The sequence below is a fragment of the Rhipicephalus microplus genome, chromosome 9 (genome assembly GCF_043290135.1).
Source record: "Rhipicephalus microplus isolate Deutch F79 chromosome 9, USDA_Rmic, whole genome shotgun sequence".
NCBI lineage: Eukaryota > Metazoa > Arthropoda > Arachnida > Ixodida > Ixodidae > Rhipicephalus > Rhipicephalus microplus.
The window spans coordinates 65,778,633-65,794,525 of NC_134708.1; the positions used below are offsets into that span (position 1 = coordinate 65,778,633).

At 40.6% G+C, this 15,893-nt stretch overlaps 2 long non-coding RNA genes across 2 annotated transcripts; one reads left to right on the top strand and one right to left on the bottom strand.

Moving 5' to 3' along the window:
* Window positions 1-550: 550 nt before the first annotated feature.
* LOC142771853 (uncharacterized) lies at window positions 551-6,949 on the bottom strand. Its single transcript, XR_012886177.1, has 3 exons — window positions 6,765-6,949; window positions 3,790-4,045; window positions 551-1,218 (listed from the first exon to the last, which is right to left on the bottom strand). It is a non-coding gene; the product is annotated as an uncharacterized LOC142771853 (long non-coding RNA).
* A 2,304-nt stretch (window positions 6,950-9,253) lies between these two features.
* LOC142771854 (uncharacterized) lies at window positions 9,254-15,649 on the top strand. Its single transcript, XR_012886178.1, has 3 exons — window positions 9,254-9,467; window positions 12,185-12,440; window positions 15,006-15,649. It is a non-coding gene; the product is annotated as an uncharacterized LOC142771854 (long non-coding RNA).
* The last annotated feature ends 244 nt before the right edge of the window (window positions 15,650-15,893 follow it).

A 15,893-nucleotide genomic window follows, 5' to 3' on the forward strand; every position in this document is an offset into this window, starting at 1 on the left:
AAAGAAGTGTGATTTGGCGAAGCCGTTGTTCTCCAGCAGTCAACAAAGTGGAGGCCCACTTACAGCTGTCTGTACGTTTGTGTACTAGTTACCAAAGTGCCCTCGAGAAGCGCTCGGCAGAGTGCCGGATGCATGGTGCAATGTTCAAGGTGGAAGTAGACAATATGTAAATATATACCTTAAAGCAAGCTATATTAAATAAATATGTGTGTTTTAATATTCATGAAATTGATCCCAGAGTGCGTATATGGCCTGTGCTACCCATTTTTGGTCCAGAATGAATGTAATCTATTCAAGGCCCCTTGCTGCACACATGCATGCACAATTTATGGATGCTTGGTCATCATACAGACATGCATGCCTGCAAATTAAAAATTCACAAGTTTCCAATACTGGTGATTATTTCAAATGCCATATACTCACTTTGAAAGACACACAGATAATATGCACTAAATACAGAACCTTACCACATAGCGCTCTTTTACATTATGTGTAGCAGACGTGAGCTTTTATGCATGTGAGAATGCAAGATATTAGGCCCCAACAAAAATTTATGACAAATAAATTAACATGATGCCAATAGTCACTATTTTATTGTACATAGCATACAACTGAAAAAGATTGACAATAGTAAACATGAGCTATGACCTTCTGCATCGATTGTAATGGTGAGATCTTTGTGAGTGAGGATCAATCTTCTGTTTTTTCTAATCTTTTTTCTTACGAGTAGACATCTTTTTTGTGACGAGACTTCTTTTTTAACTTTTAACATTCTGACTTCCCTCCTTGCATAGTAGGTAACAAATAAATTATTTAGAACAACCAAATATAAGTTAGAGGCACCAGCAGTCCAAAGGCACTTATTGAGGGTGTTGCCAGTGCCCACAAAATTGAAAAAGAAAATAGATAGGAGAGTAGGTGTGTGGTAAAACATGTGGGCTTATATAACATGCTTTGGTCATCATGCTAAAAGCCTTGACTACAAACTTGCTCAAGGCCTATTTACAGCTCTCCTTTTATATATGTGTGTGTGTTTCTAAACCTATGTGTTACAAAATCACAAATATTGACAAAGTAATGCAAGTGGTGTTGGATTAATATAATGTGATCATTCAAACACTTGCACAATCCATCTTCAGCTGCCCAGGCGACTTTGGTTCCTTTTACAAAAGTGTGGTCAGGGCGCTCCTTCTCTACAGCACATCCGCACCCGGAAGCCTAAAATAAAGACAGAAGTAATCACTAAAAGTTTCACAAGACAGACTGTCCAAGATACAATATGCGTTGTCATGCTGGAGTGTTCTTAGTTCGATGTGAGTAGAAGTCAGCATCAAAATTCGCTTTGTTTTCAACAGAAAACATGCTTGTTGGAGGTCCCCCAGGCAAAAACCTGTGTAAACAACTTGACAGTACCTGTGGGCCTACAGAGGGTAGCACGTACAACAGATTTCACATAAAAAACAAACAGCATAGTAGAAAGGAAATTTATACACAAGAAACATCTGAGCAATGATTCAGCATGATGCACACGTGAAACATGAGTTAGGTTCGAGTAAAAAAGCTATTCATCAAGTGATTGCGCACATCCGATTTGAACAAATCGAATAAGGCACTGAAGTTAATTAGGGTTTTTTAAGAATTGTAAAGTGCCAATAAGCAATATTCTAGTCTAGCTCTACAATAGTGTGTCATGTATGTAGTACTAGTATTTGCCTGTTAGGTATGCTGTAGTCATGAACATATTCAGTTTTCCTAATACCTTAAACTTATTATGTTGTAGTCCAGCTGTTCATGTTCAATAAATAATTGTTTATGGTAGCATTTAGGTTACGAAATTGATGCTAAAAATTTGGCAGACCCCACATACTTTGGGAATCGGTGTTATGCGAAACACGCATAACATGTATTTTAATTTTTTTATTGAGCGATCTTATGAAGTGGAGCTCAATATAAGTACAAATTCTCGCACACACATACGTTAAACAGCCGCATATGTTTCATTTGTTATGGGGAGATGTCACACCTTTGACAACATTAGCAGTTATTTGCTGTTTCTTAACGATGCCAACAGAAACAGAAACACACTGGATAGAAGTGGTAGGCTGGTATGAAGCACTGGTGTTTGCGCTGGCACTCGCGACGATGGTAGCCCTCAACACTGCTACACAAATACTTCACAGGATGGTGCCTGACTACAATTGACTTTGACTGGACCTCACGGCTGCATCATAGGAGTGCACATGTAATAGTTATAAAATTTGATAGCCAGTACTGCAACGGCAGTTGATGTTACACAAACATTTGAGACTATTTGGAAAGTATAACCGAGGCCGGGCATGGCTCTGTGGTAGAATACTTAATTACCAAGCAGAATACTAGGTTTGGATTCCTGCTAGGACACTTGACTTTATTCTTTGCATTCATTTGGTCAATGCTGCCTATGTCAGCTTTTTAACATGATAGCATTGAAGAGCTCGTTTCGCAGAAAACCCGCCGCCGACGTCTGCCCCGTTGGTTGTGAGCGAAAAATCGTCTGTGCATCTGTGACCGAAAAATCAAGTTACCTAGTTTCCAGAAACTCAAAATTCCTACCTATGACCTAATGGAGGCGCGCTAATTGCTGCAAACCAAAACCCCCAAGTTGACTACTAGACACTCAACACAGGGCTTAACACACGGAAGTCTATTGACATCGGCCAAAAATTAACGTTAGATGTACAGCGCTATTCCATTTCCCCATTTCATGAACTACACAATGCCATGATAATTGTACCCTGGTATTTTTGGTGGGCTATATCGCACAAAAAATGCAAGGATTATGTCAAAAGAATGGCATCAAATTTTACCGGCATGTCATCGAAATAGAGACACAGGCTACTAGTCTTATTTATAATGCTAAGAGTATTTAAGGTAAAGGCATTGAAGATAGCTGGTGGCCTTTTTCACTATCTAGGTATCAATTTTTCACTATCTAGGTATCAAAATTCTGCCATGTCAGTCGTAGTTTACTGACATTGCAAGCTCAAGAAAAGTGTGGCTCTGAAGGCATCAACACAGCGTTTTGCCAGATCTTTTAAGAAGGCAGTCTTTAAAATTGCTAATGTTTCCAATTTTTTTTTTGCTATAAATTTCGTGCTTTGCGTCCAAATGTACCTCCAACCAACTGGTTTTTTTTTGCATTCGTGCTCTCACTAACTGCTCACCTTGTCTTGTCAAGTGTTCGTTCACATAAATAGGACTACTTGATCTAAAAGGAAAGGCCACTGCAGACAGACGTAAGTTTTTTGTCTTATCCAGAACATTTCATTTGTAACATCGTTCATAATGCACTACTATTTTTTTTCAAACTAGGCTTGTTTGTTCCTACTCTGTCTGCAGTGTCAATATCATCACCAGTAATGGTTTTTCCATCATCGCCCGAAAATTTCGGACAGCGTCAAAAAAAACCCTCATCTGAGACGCCTTTGATGTCGGATAGTTCAACCTTGAATACAGTGTAAATTCTTCAATTTTCATCTGAAGTTGCTTATTTTCACCTGGAAGTTATTTGTGCCTGTTTCAAGGTGCGACAGGCTTTTCATGCAAAGCCTTTATTTCTAAAGAGAGCGCGTTGACACTGTCACCACCTTCATTCCACACTTCTTGAAGGACCAAAGTTCAGTATGAATTTTATGCTTGAAATCCTCTGTTTACCATGACAAACAATTCACAGGAAACATTAGTACTCTTGCTTGGCAGGAGTGCATGCAGTACTACTAACACAATTAAAGCAGGAAATAAGTGTCTCACCTGTGCAATAATGATTTTGGCGAGCACTGTGAAGACCACACACACTGCTGCCAAACTGAGGAGAATATGAAGAGCACTTCATATAAGTAGGCAGCGTCCAGTACCTTGGTGAGGCACAGCGCATAAGCAGGTTGAACAGAGCTGATGCTTGAAAGAATGGTTCAGAGTTCGCTGGTGCTTGGGCTCCTTGACCTTGTCAGGAAATTTCCTTGAGCAGCCTCACTCAAATGAAATGACAGACCGTGCCGAAGAATTTCTGCACCAGTGCAAAAAAATTATTTTAGTGAGGTTTGTCTAGACTGCATGCGCTGCTTGCCGAATTGCAGTGAATGGCTAGAAACGCATGGCCAACATATATTTAGTGGCACGCAACTGAGAAATACAAAAAGGGCATGCTGCAGTATAAATACAACGAAAAACATGCTGCTGCAGAGCTTTTCATGTCGATGTCATACATGTGAATTTTCATTCACCTTTATAGCTCACTCATGCACGAAGATGAAGTTAGAACTTTTAGATGAAGACACCCCCTTTTAGCTGTATCGACTGCACGTAATTAAGAGATAAACATGCGTGAGTAATGCTGCTGCCTGGAATCGATAAATTCTTTTCTTGAGGCTGACCAAATATATGCACGAGTGCATCCATAGAGGCACATTTGCATTTCTGTAGTTATGATACCCATGTGATGTGTTTCTTAAGTAAATGCCATGCAATATGCACCATATGAATATTTTATTCCGTAAAATTGCAATACCACTACATATACATGTCCGTATGCGCATATGCATCCACTGCAGATAAAGCATAAAATTAAAGCAATACTGACACATGAATTTTTTACGAAGGTAGTGGAGGGCTCCAGAAATTTCGACCACCTGGGGTTCTTTAACGTGCACACAAATCTGAGAACACAGGCCCACAGCATTTTCACCTTTATCGAAAAAGCAGCCAGCAAGGCCGGAATATCATCCTGCGACCTTCGGGTTAGAAACCGAGTACCTTAGCGACCAGACCTTTCCGACAGGACTTCAATCTCCCTGTTCCCCCGTGTAGGGTGATAGACCGTCTTTGCTGGTCTGGCAAACCTCCCTGCCTTTCCTTCTCTACCATTTATTCTCATGAGTTCAACGAATAAAGCTTCCTTCAAACGGCTAACATTCGGACGTTTATAATTTGCCTGAAATTGAGTTCACTAAATGAATATTGTGTGCTGCTTCATAGTGATCATTGATCTAAATTGTTTTGGTTGGCTAAAAAGGCACTACTCCTCACTTCTAATCAAACAGCACAAGCTGTCTAATCACCATTGGGGAGGAAAAGTGGAAACGCTAAGACAAAACATCAATCTTGAACCCCATGCCATCACAATGAAGCAGGCAAGCTTCTGCAATATAGACCGGCAACCAGGATCTCAGACACTGCAGATAGCTACATAACGTAATGGTTTCCCAACATGACGTAAAGGCAGCAGAATCACATATTGCCTAACCTGCTTCATTATGATAATGATGAGACAATAACGTTATTGGCCTCTGTATGCTAATAACAATTTACCTTGCATATCATGTGACATTAACATTCAATATGACGTCATGAATCTTGCATCCTACCATGTGGTCTAAGTACCAACAAGGTGGTTTTAGTGACGTTGGTGCAAGGCAGTAAACAACAATCACTTGGTGAACATTATTTTTGATATTATTCAATTGGTCTGATGCGTACATCTTCAAAAAACGGCAGTTTAGATTTGTTCATTCTTAGATAAATACAATGTCTAAGTTTGCATGTCAGCAGCAACATATGCACGCATACTGTGATGTATAACCTTATTGTGTTTTGAGCAATAAATTAGGCGTTCATACACTGTACATATCACAGGTCACTTGTAAATCTGCAGCGAGGTCATAAAGAATTTATGATATCAGATAAAGCATTACAGTTGTATTCGAAAGTGTCATTGGAAGCTTTGGTATAACTTAGTTTTAGAATGTTTGTAGACGTATAGGTATTCGGCGAAGTTTTAACTCTAAAGTGGGCTGCAGCGCCCACAATTCTTTTACAAACCAGAAGAATGCAATGATATGTGAGCAGGGGGGGAACAAGCAGTACCACCAAAATCGCACTCGAACGAGTGAACTACTGCTCAACCTAGCGCTTGCACAGCTAAGGTACGGCTATTCGGCCACTCATAGAGAAAATGTATTGACCCAGGCGTAATTGCACGCTTTGAGAACCACACCTACAGCACGCTGTGTCAAGTTTACGCACACCTAATTAAGCTGAATATCATGGTAATTTAATATTATACGTGCCCGGTGGATGCAAACACATTTGGTCACACAGGAAAACACATCTACCTTATAGTAATCACACACATTTAATGATCATGTAGCTGTTGAAAAGAGGACGAGTAACATATAAAACTTTCTTCATATACTTCTTTGGCACAGAAAACGAACAAGGCCGCGTAAATACCAACGTGGACACCACGTTATTCTTCTCCATTCTTCTAAATTAAATACGGAAAGATCTAATTCAACGCGAATCACCGTAATACTCCAACGCACGCGACACACAGACGACGCTTACGGCTTCCATGCGCCGTCCCCGAACGGCGTCCGACGGCATTGCAAAAATATAGTGATTCATAGCGTGAAGTGCATCGCCCGCCGACTCACAGCATCACAGCGCACATTGCTTTAACCTCCTTCCCCACAGAAAAAATTCATCCGCGCGTAACGTCCCTGAGCTTAGACTTGAGCCTAATGAAATCAGACACGCCAGCAGGCTCGCTACGTTAATAAAAACTCACTTATCGTCTACCAGCTAGAAAAACCTTAGTTCACAACGTTATTATACTATAGCGCTTTCGGTGTTAACCGCGGGAGGAGCATAACAGCCTGGATCGGGCACGCCGCGGCCTGGCCGGAGAAGCAAAAAACAAAGCGTCGACAGCAGAAACATCCACCTACCTTTTCAGTTTGGCGAGCGCTCGACGGTACAAAGCAGCCGGTCCTCTCTTGAGTATAGTGCATCTTCGTAACAAGCAGCACCGACAGAACACGAAAGACAGCGCAAGCACACTTTGAACAACATAAAAAAATCGACTTTAAACGCTCGGCACACAGCCGTTGCGGCCTCCGGGAAGATACCGCCATTTCTGTCCTGCTGACGCCACCGATCCGCATTTGCGCACATAACTTTTTATATGATAAGTAAATAGATTATTTCTGCTTAAATTTTAAGTAACAAATAGTGAGGATAGAAGATACGCTAGTGCGTATTGCATAGAATATTTTTTACCTTTGAAAATGACAAAATCACTTTACGCGTAATTGCGCGAAATTTGAAATATGAAAGAGCGCGCGAAATTTGAAACGTTTATTTGCTTGTGTATTTCTTATACCGATACCTTGTTAACATCTGTACATTGGTTGAGTGGTTAAGCTGGCTGTTAAAAACAGTGTCAAAGCGGTTGTATATTAGTACAAAGTACAGGCAGCAAGCAAAATTTGTCACATCAAAATAAGCGTATTAGTTGGCAAACAATATTTTAGCTGTCTTTAGTGAATTTTCTTTAGGAAAATGTTTTACTCAAGGCTCATTTTAACTTGCTTTGAAGAATATTTCTACGAAAAAAATCAAGAAAACGTTTTTTTAATGTTATAATATTAGAACGTTAAAGTCCGTAGCCTGCCATAAAAATTGGTAACACGTGTCAACTGATACATTGTAAGGTTAACAAATATTTGTACAACACAAAAACTGTTTTATCTACCACGGTCTTGTTGGTTTGTATTTCTTCGCTTCAACAAATGTATGATTTATATATACTGTCATGGACGAAGCTTTGTTTTCAGTGTTAGGCGCAAACGAGGCTATGTGTAAGTCACAATCCTGTTGTAGCTCTACAAGCTGCGTACTGCCCCATTGGCTAGTGAGCTTGTAGCGCATGGCTTGGTCAGCGCCGGCCGTGAGGCGACGAGAAAGAGGCAGCAAGAAGGCAAGAACCAGTGCAGAACTTACGTTCAGCCGGGCACTCTCGCTCTTCAGATATCAGTTACTGCGGTGGGGCTATTAATGAGACCATGGTGTCTAACCACTAGACATCTAAAAGCTGTTGGTTATGCTCTATGACCACGTTACTCACAAAGCTTTGTCGGCGACTGTGCACCCTAATGGGTGCTCATCAGCACCCATTAGTTGTTGCACCCTTTTTGCACCCTAGTTTCCACCCTTTTGATGTGTTCACCCTTTAGGTTCCGCTTGTAGGGTGCACAGTAAACCGATTCTGACCCTTAAGGGTGCAAAAAGGGTACCGACACCCTAAGCACACCCTTAGAGCACCCTATTCGCGTCTCAGCACCCTACAAGCGGAACCTAAAGGGTGAACACATCAAAAGGGTGGAAACTAGGGTGCAAAAAGGGTGCAACAACTAATGGGTGCTGATGAGCACCCATTAGGGTGCACAGTCGCCGACAAAGCTTTGTGAGTAACGTGGTCATAGAGCATAACCAACAGCTTTTAGATGTCTAGTGGTTAGACACCATGGTCTCATTAATAGCCCCACCGCAGTAACTGATATCTGAATAGCGATAGTGCCCGGCTGAACGTAAGTTCTGCACTGGTTCTTGCATTCTTGCTGCCTCTTTCCCGTCGCCTCACGGCCGGCGCTGACCAAGCCATGCGCTACAAGCTCACTAGCCAATGGCGAAGTACGCAGCTTGTAGAGCTACAACAGGATTGTGACTTACACATAGCCTCGTTTGCGCCAAACACTGAAAACAAAGCTTCGTCTATGACAGTATATATAAATCATACATTTGTTGATGCAAAGAAATACAAACCAACAAGACCGTGGTAGATAAAACAGTTTTTGTGTTGTACAAATATTTGTTAACCTTACAATGTAAAATTGGTAACACGTGTCAACGTGTTACCAATTTTTATGGCGGGCTATGGACTTTGACGTTCTAATATTATAACATTAAAGAAACGTTTTCTTGATTTTGTTCATAGAAATATTCTTCAAAGCAAGTTAAAATGAGCCTTGACTAAAACATTTTCCTAAAGAAAGTTCACTAAAGACAGCTAAAATATTGTTTGCCAACTAATACGCTTATTTTGATGTGACAAATTTTGCTTGCTGCCTGTACTTTGTACTAATATACAACCGCTTTGACACTGTTTTTAACAGCCAGCTTAACCACTCAACCAATGTACAGATGTTAACAAGGTATCGGTATAAGAAATACACAAGCAAGCAAACGTTTCAAATTTCGCGCGCTCTTTCACATTTCAAATTTCGCGCAATTACGCGTAATGTGATTTTGTCATTTTCAAAGGTAAAAAATATTCTATGCAATACGCACTAGCGTATCTTCTATCTTCACTATTTTTACTTAAAATTTAAGCAGAAATAATCTATTTACTTATCATATAAAAATTTATGTGCGCAAATGCGGATCGGTGGCGTCAGCAGGACAGAAATGGCGGTATCTTCCTGGAGGCCGCAACGGCCGTGTGCCGAGCGTTTAAAGTCGATTTTTTATGTCGTTCAAAGTGTGCTTGCGCTGTCTTTCGTGTTCTGTCGGTGCTGCTTGTTACGAAGATGCACTATACTCAAGAGAGGACCGGCTGCTTTGTACCGTCGAGCGCTCGCCAAACATAAAAGGTAGGTGGATGTTTCTGCTGTTGACGCTTTGTTTTTTGCTTCTCCGGCCAGGCCGCGGCGTGCCCGATCCAGGCTGTTATGCTCCTCCCGCGGTTAACACTGAAAGCGCTGTAGTATAATAACGTTGTGAACTAAGGTTTTTTTAGCTGGTAGACGATAAGTGAGTTTTTATTAACGTAGCGAGCCTGCTGGCGTGTCTGATTTCATTAGGCTCAAGTCTAAGCTCAGGGACGTTACGCGCGGATGAATTTTTTCTGTGGGGAAGGATGTTAAAGCAATGTGCGCTGTGATGCAGTGAGTCGGCGGGCGATGCTCTTCACGCTATAAATCACTATATTTTTGCAATGCCGCCGGACGCCGTTCGGGGACGGCGCATGGAAGCCGTAAGCGTCGTCTGTGTGTCGCGTGCGTTGGAGTATTCCGGTGATTCGCGTTGAATTAGATCTTTCCGTATTGAATTTAGAAGAATGGAGAAGAATAACGTGGTGTCCGCGTTGGTATTTACGCGGCCTTGTTCGTTTTCTGTGCCAAAGAAGTATATGAAGAAAGTTTTATATGTTACGCGTCCTCTTTTCAACAGCTACATGATCATTAAATGTGTGTGACTACTATAAGGTAGATGTGTTTTCCTGTGTGACCAAATGTGTTTGCATCCACCGGGCACGTATAATATTAAATTACCATGATATTCAGCTTAATTAAGTGTGCGTAAACTTGACACAGCGTGCTGTAGGTGTGGTTCTCAAAGCGTGCAATTACGCCTGGGTCAATACATTTTCTCTATGAGTGGCCGAATAGCCGTACCTTAGCTGTGCAAGCGCTAGGTTGAGCAGTAGTTCACTCGTTCTAGTGCAATTTTGGTGGTACTGCTTGTTCCCCCCTGCTCACATATCATTGCATTCTTCTGGTTTGTAAAAGAATTGAGGGTGCTGCAGCCCGCTTTAGAGTTAAAACTTTGCCGAATACCTATACGTCTACAAACATTCTAAAACTAAGTTATACCAAAGCTTCCAATGACACTTTCGAATACAAGTGTAATGCTTTATCTGATATCATAAATTCTTTATGACCTCGCTGCAGATTTACAAGTGACCTGTGATATGTGCAGTGTATGAATGGCTAATTTATTGCTCAAACCACAATAAGGTTATACATCACAGTATGCGTGCATATGTTGCTGCTGACATGCAAACTTAGACATTGTATTTATCTAAGAATGAACAAATCTAAACTGCCGTTTTTTGAAGATGTATGCATCAGACCAATTGAATAATATCAAAAATAATGTTCCCCAAGTGATTGTTGTTTACTGCCTTGCACCAACGTCACTAAAACCACCTTGTTCGTACTTAGACCACATGGTAGGATGCAAGGTTCATGACGTCATATTGAATGTTAGTGTCACATGATATGCAAGGTAAATTGTTATTAGCATACAGAGGCCAATAACGTTATTGTCTCATCGTTATCATAATGAAGCAGGTTAGGCAATATGTGATTCTGCTGCCTTTACGTCATGTTGGGAAACCATTACGTTATGTAGCTATCTGCAGTGTCTGAGATCCTGGTTGCCGGTCAATATTGCAGAAGCTTGCCTGCTTCATTGTGATGGCATGGGGTTCAAGATTGATGTTTTGTCTTAGCGTTTCCACTTTTCTTCCCCTATGGTCATTAGACAGCTTGTGCTGTTTGATTAGAAGTGAGGAGTAGTGCCTTTTTAGCCAACCAGAACAATTTAGATCAATGATCACTATGAAGCAGCACACAATATTCATTTAGTGTACTCAATTTCAGGCAAATTATAAACGTCCGAATGTTAGCCGTTTGAAGGAAGCTTTATTCGTTGAACTCATGAGAATAAATGGTAGAGAAGGAAAGGCAGGGAGGTTAGCCAGACCAGCAAAGACGGTCTATCACCCTACACGGGGGAACAGGGAGATTGAAGTCCTGTCGGAGTGGTCTGGTCGCTAAGGTACTCGGTTTCTAACCCGAAGGTCGCAGGATGATATTGCGGTCTTGCTGGCTGCTTTTTCGATAAAGGTGAAAATGCTGTAGGCCTGTGTTCTCAGATTTGTGTGCACGTTAAAGAACCCCAGGTGGTCGAAATTTCTGGAGCCCTCCACTACCTTGGTAAAAAATTCATGTGTCAGTATTGCTTTAATTTTATGCTTTATCTGCAGTGGATGCATATGCACATACGGACATGTATATGTAGTGGTATTGCAATTTTACGGAATAAAATATTCATATGGTGCATATTGCATGGCATTTACTTAAGAAACACATCACATGGGTATCATAAATACAGAAATGCAAATGTGCCTCTATGGATGCACTCGTGCATATATTTGGTCAGCTTCAAGAAAAGAATTTATCGATTGCAGGCAGCAGCATTACTCACGCATGTTTATCTCTTAATTACGTGCAGTTGATACAGCTAAAAGGGGGTGTCTTCATCTAAAAGTTCTAACTTCATCTTCGTGCATGAGTGAGCTATAAAGGTGAATGAAAATTCACATGTATGACATCGACATGAAAAGCTCTGCAGCAGCATGTTTTTCGTTGTATTTATACTGCAGCATGCCCTTTTTGTATTTCTCAGTTGCGTGCCACTAAATATATGTTGGCCATGCATTTCTAGCCATTCACTGCAATTCGGCAAGCAGCGCATGCAGTCTAGACAAACCTCACTAAAATAATTTTTTGCACTGGTGCAGAAATTCTTCGGCACGGTCTGTCATTTCATTTGAGTGAGGCTGCTCAAGGAAATTTCCTGACAAGGTCAAGGAGCCCAAGCACCAGCGAACTCTGAACCATTCTTTCAAGCATCAGCTCTGTTCAACCTGCTTATGCGCTGTGCCTCACCAAGCTACTGGATGCTGCCTACTTATATGAAGTGCTCTTCATATTCTCCTCAGTTTGGCAGCAGTGTGTGTGGTCTTCACAGTGCTTGCCAAAATCATTTTTGCACAGGTGAGACATTTATTTCCTGCTTTAATTGTGTTAGTATTACTGCATGCACTCCTGCCAAGCAAGAGTTCTAATGTTTCCTGTGAATTGTTTGTCATGGTAAACAGAGGATTTCAAGCACAAAATTCATACTGAACTTTGGTCCTTCAAGAAGTGTGGAATGAAGGTGGTGACAGTGTCAACGCGCTCTCTTTAGAAATAAAGGCTTTGCATGAAAAGCCTGTCACACCTTGAAACAGGCACAAAAAACTTCCAGGTGAAAATAAGCAACTTCAGATGAAAATTGAAGAATTTACACTGTATTCAAGGTTGAACTATCCGACATCAAAGGCGTCTCAGATGAGGGTTTTCTTTTGACGCTGTCCGAAATTTTTGGGCGATGATGGAAAAACCATTACTCGTGATGATATTGACACTGCAGACAGAGTAGGAACAAACAAGCCTAGTTTGAAAAAAAAATAGTAGTGCATTATGAAAGATGTTACAAATGAAATGTTCTGGATAAGACAAAAAACTTACGTCTGTCTACAGTGGCCTTTCCTTTTAGATCAAGTAGTCCTATTTATGTCAACGAACACTTGACAAGACAAGGTAAGCAGTTAGTGAGAGCACGAATGCAAAAAAAAAAAAACAAGTTGGATGGAGGTACATTTGGATGCAAACCATGAAATTTATAGCAAAAAAAAAAGAGAAACATTAGCAATTTTAAAGACTGCCTTCTTAAAAGATTTGGCAAAACGCTGTGTTGATGCCTTCAGAGCCACACTTTTCTTGAGCTTGCAAAGTCAGTAAACTATGACTGACATGGCAGAATTTTGATACCTAGATAGTGAAAAAGGCCACCAGCTATCTTCAATGCCTTTACCTTAAATACTCTTAGCATTATAAATAAGACTAGTAGCCTGTGTCTCTATTTCGATGACATGCCGGTAAAATTTGATGCCATTCTTTTGACATAATCCTTGCATTTTTTGTGCGATATAGCCCACCAAAAATACCAGGGTACAATTATCATGGCATTGTGTAGTTCATGAAATGGGGAAATGGAATAGCGCTGTACATCTAACGTTAATTTTTGGCCGATGTCAATAGACTTCCGTGTGTTAAGCCCTGTGTTGAGTGTCTAGTAGTCAACTTGGTGGTTTTGTTTTGCAGCAATTAGCGTGCCTCCATTAGGTCATAAGTAGAAATTTTGAGTTTCTGGAAACTAGGTAACTTGATTTTTTGCTCACAACCAACGGGGCAGACGCCGGCGGCGGGTTTTCTGCGACACGAGCTCTTCAACGCTATCTTGTTAAAAAGCTGACATAGGCAGCATTGACCAAATGAATGCAAAGAATAAAGTCAAGTGTCCTAGCAGGAATCCAAACCTAATATTCTGCTTGGTAATTAGGTATTCTACCACAGAGCCATGCTCGGCCTCGGTTATACTTTCCAAATAGTCTCAAATGTTTGTGTAACATCAACTGCCGTTGCAGTAGTGGCTATCAAATTTTATAACCATTACACGTGCACTCCTATGATGCAGCCGTTAGGTCGAGTCGAAGTAAACTGTAGTCAGGCACCATCCTGTGAAGTATTTGTGTAGCAGTGTTGAGGGCTACCATCATCGCGAGTGCCAGCGCAAACACCAGTGCTTCATACCAGCCTACCACTCCTAGTGTGGCTAATATCCATGTTTCTGTTGGCATCGTAACGAAACAGCAAATAACTGCTAATGTTGTCAAAGGTGTGACATCTCCCCATAACAAATGAAACATATGCGGCTGTTTAACGTATGTGTGTGCGAGAATTTGTACCTATATTGAGCTCCACTTCATAAGATCGCTCAATAAAAAAATTAAAATACATGTTATGCGTGTTTCGCATAACATAGATTCCCAAAGTATGTGGGGTCTGCCAAATTTTTAGCATCAATTTTGTAACCTAAATGCTACCATAAACAATTATTTATTGAACATGAACAGCTGGACTGCAACATAATAAGTTTAAGGTATTAGGAAAACTGAATATGTTCATGACTACAGCATACCTAACAGGCGAATACTAGTACTACATACATGACACACTATTGTAAATACTAGTACTACATACATGACACACTACTGTAGAGCTAGACTAGAATATTGCTTATTGGCACTTTACAATTCTTCAAAAACCCTAATTAACTTCAGTGCCTTATTCGATTTGTTCAAATCGGATGTGCGCAATCACTTGATGAATAGCTTTTTTACTCAAACCTAACTCATGTTTCACGTGTGCATCATGCTGAGTCATTGCTCAGATGTTTCTTGTGTATAAATTTCCTTTCTACTATGCTGTTTGTTTTTTATGTGAAATCTGTTGTACGTGCTATCCTCTGTAGGCCCCCAGGTAATGTCAAGTTGTTCACACAGTTTTTTGCCTGGGGGACCTCCAACAAGCATGTTTTCCGTTGAAAACAAAGCGAATTTCGATGCTGACTTCTACTCACATCGAACTAAGGACACTCCAGCATGACAACGCATATTGTATCTTGGACAGTCTGTCTTGTGAAACTCTTAGTGATTACTTCTGTCTTTATTTTAGGCTTCCGGGTGCGGATGTGCTGTAGAGAAGGAGCGCCCTGACCACACTTTTGTAAAAGGAACCAAAGTCGCCTGGGCAGCTGAAGATGGATTGTGCAAGTGTTTAAATGATCACATTATATTAATCCAACACCACTTGCATTACTTTGCCAATATTTGTGATTTTGTAACACACAAGTTTAGAAACACACGCACATATATAAAAGGAGAGCTGTAAATAGGCCTTGAGCAAGTTTGTAGTCGAGGCTTTTAGCATGATGACCAAAGCATGTTATATAAGCCCACATGTTTTACCACGCACCTACTCTCCTATCTATTTTCTTTTTCAATTTTGTGGGCACTGGCAACACCCTCAATAAGCGCCTTTGGACTGCTGGTGCCTCTAACTTATATTTTGTTGTTCTGAATAACTTATTTGTTACCTACTATGCAAGGAGGGAAGTCAGAATCTTAAAAGTTAAAAAAGAAGTCTCGTCACAAAAAAGATGTCTACTCGTAAGAAAAAAGATGTGAAAAAACAGAAGATTGATCCTCACTCACAAAGATCTCACCATTACAATCGATGCAGAAGGTCATAGCTCATGTTTACTATTGTCAATCTTTTTCGGTTGTATGCTATGTACAATAAAATAGTGACTATTGGCATCATGTTAATTTATTTGTCATAAATTTTTGTTGGGGCCTAATATCTTGCATTCTCACATGCATAAAACTCACGTCTGCTACACATAATTTAAAAGAGCGCAATGTGGTAAGGTTCTGTATTTAGTGCATATTATCTGTGTGTCTTTCAAAGTGAGTATATGGCATTTGAAATAATCACCAGTATTCGAAACTTGTGAATTTTTAATTTGCAGGCATGCATGTCTGTATAATGACCAAGCATCCA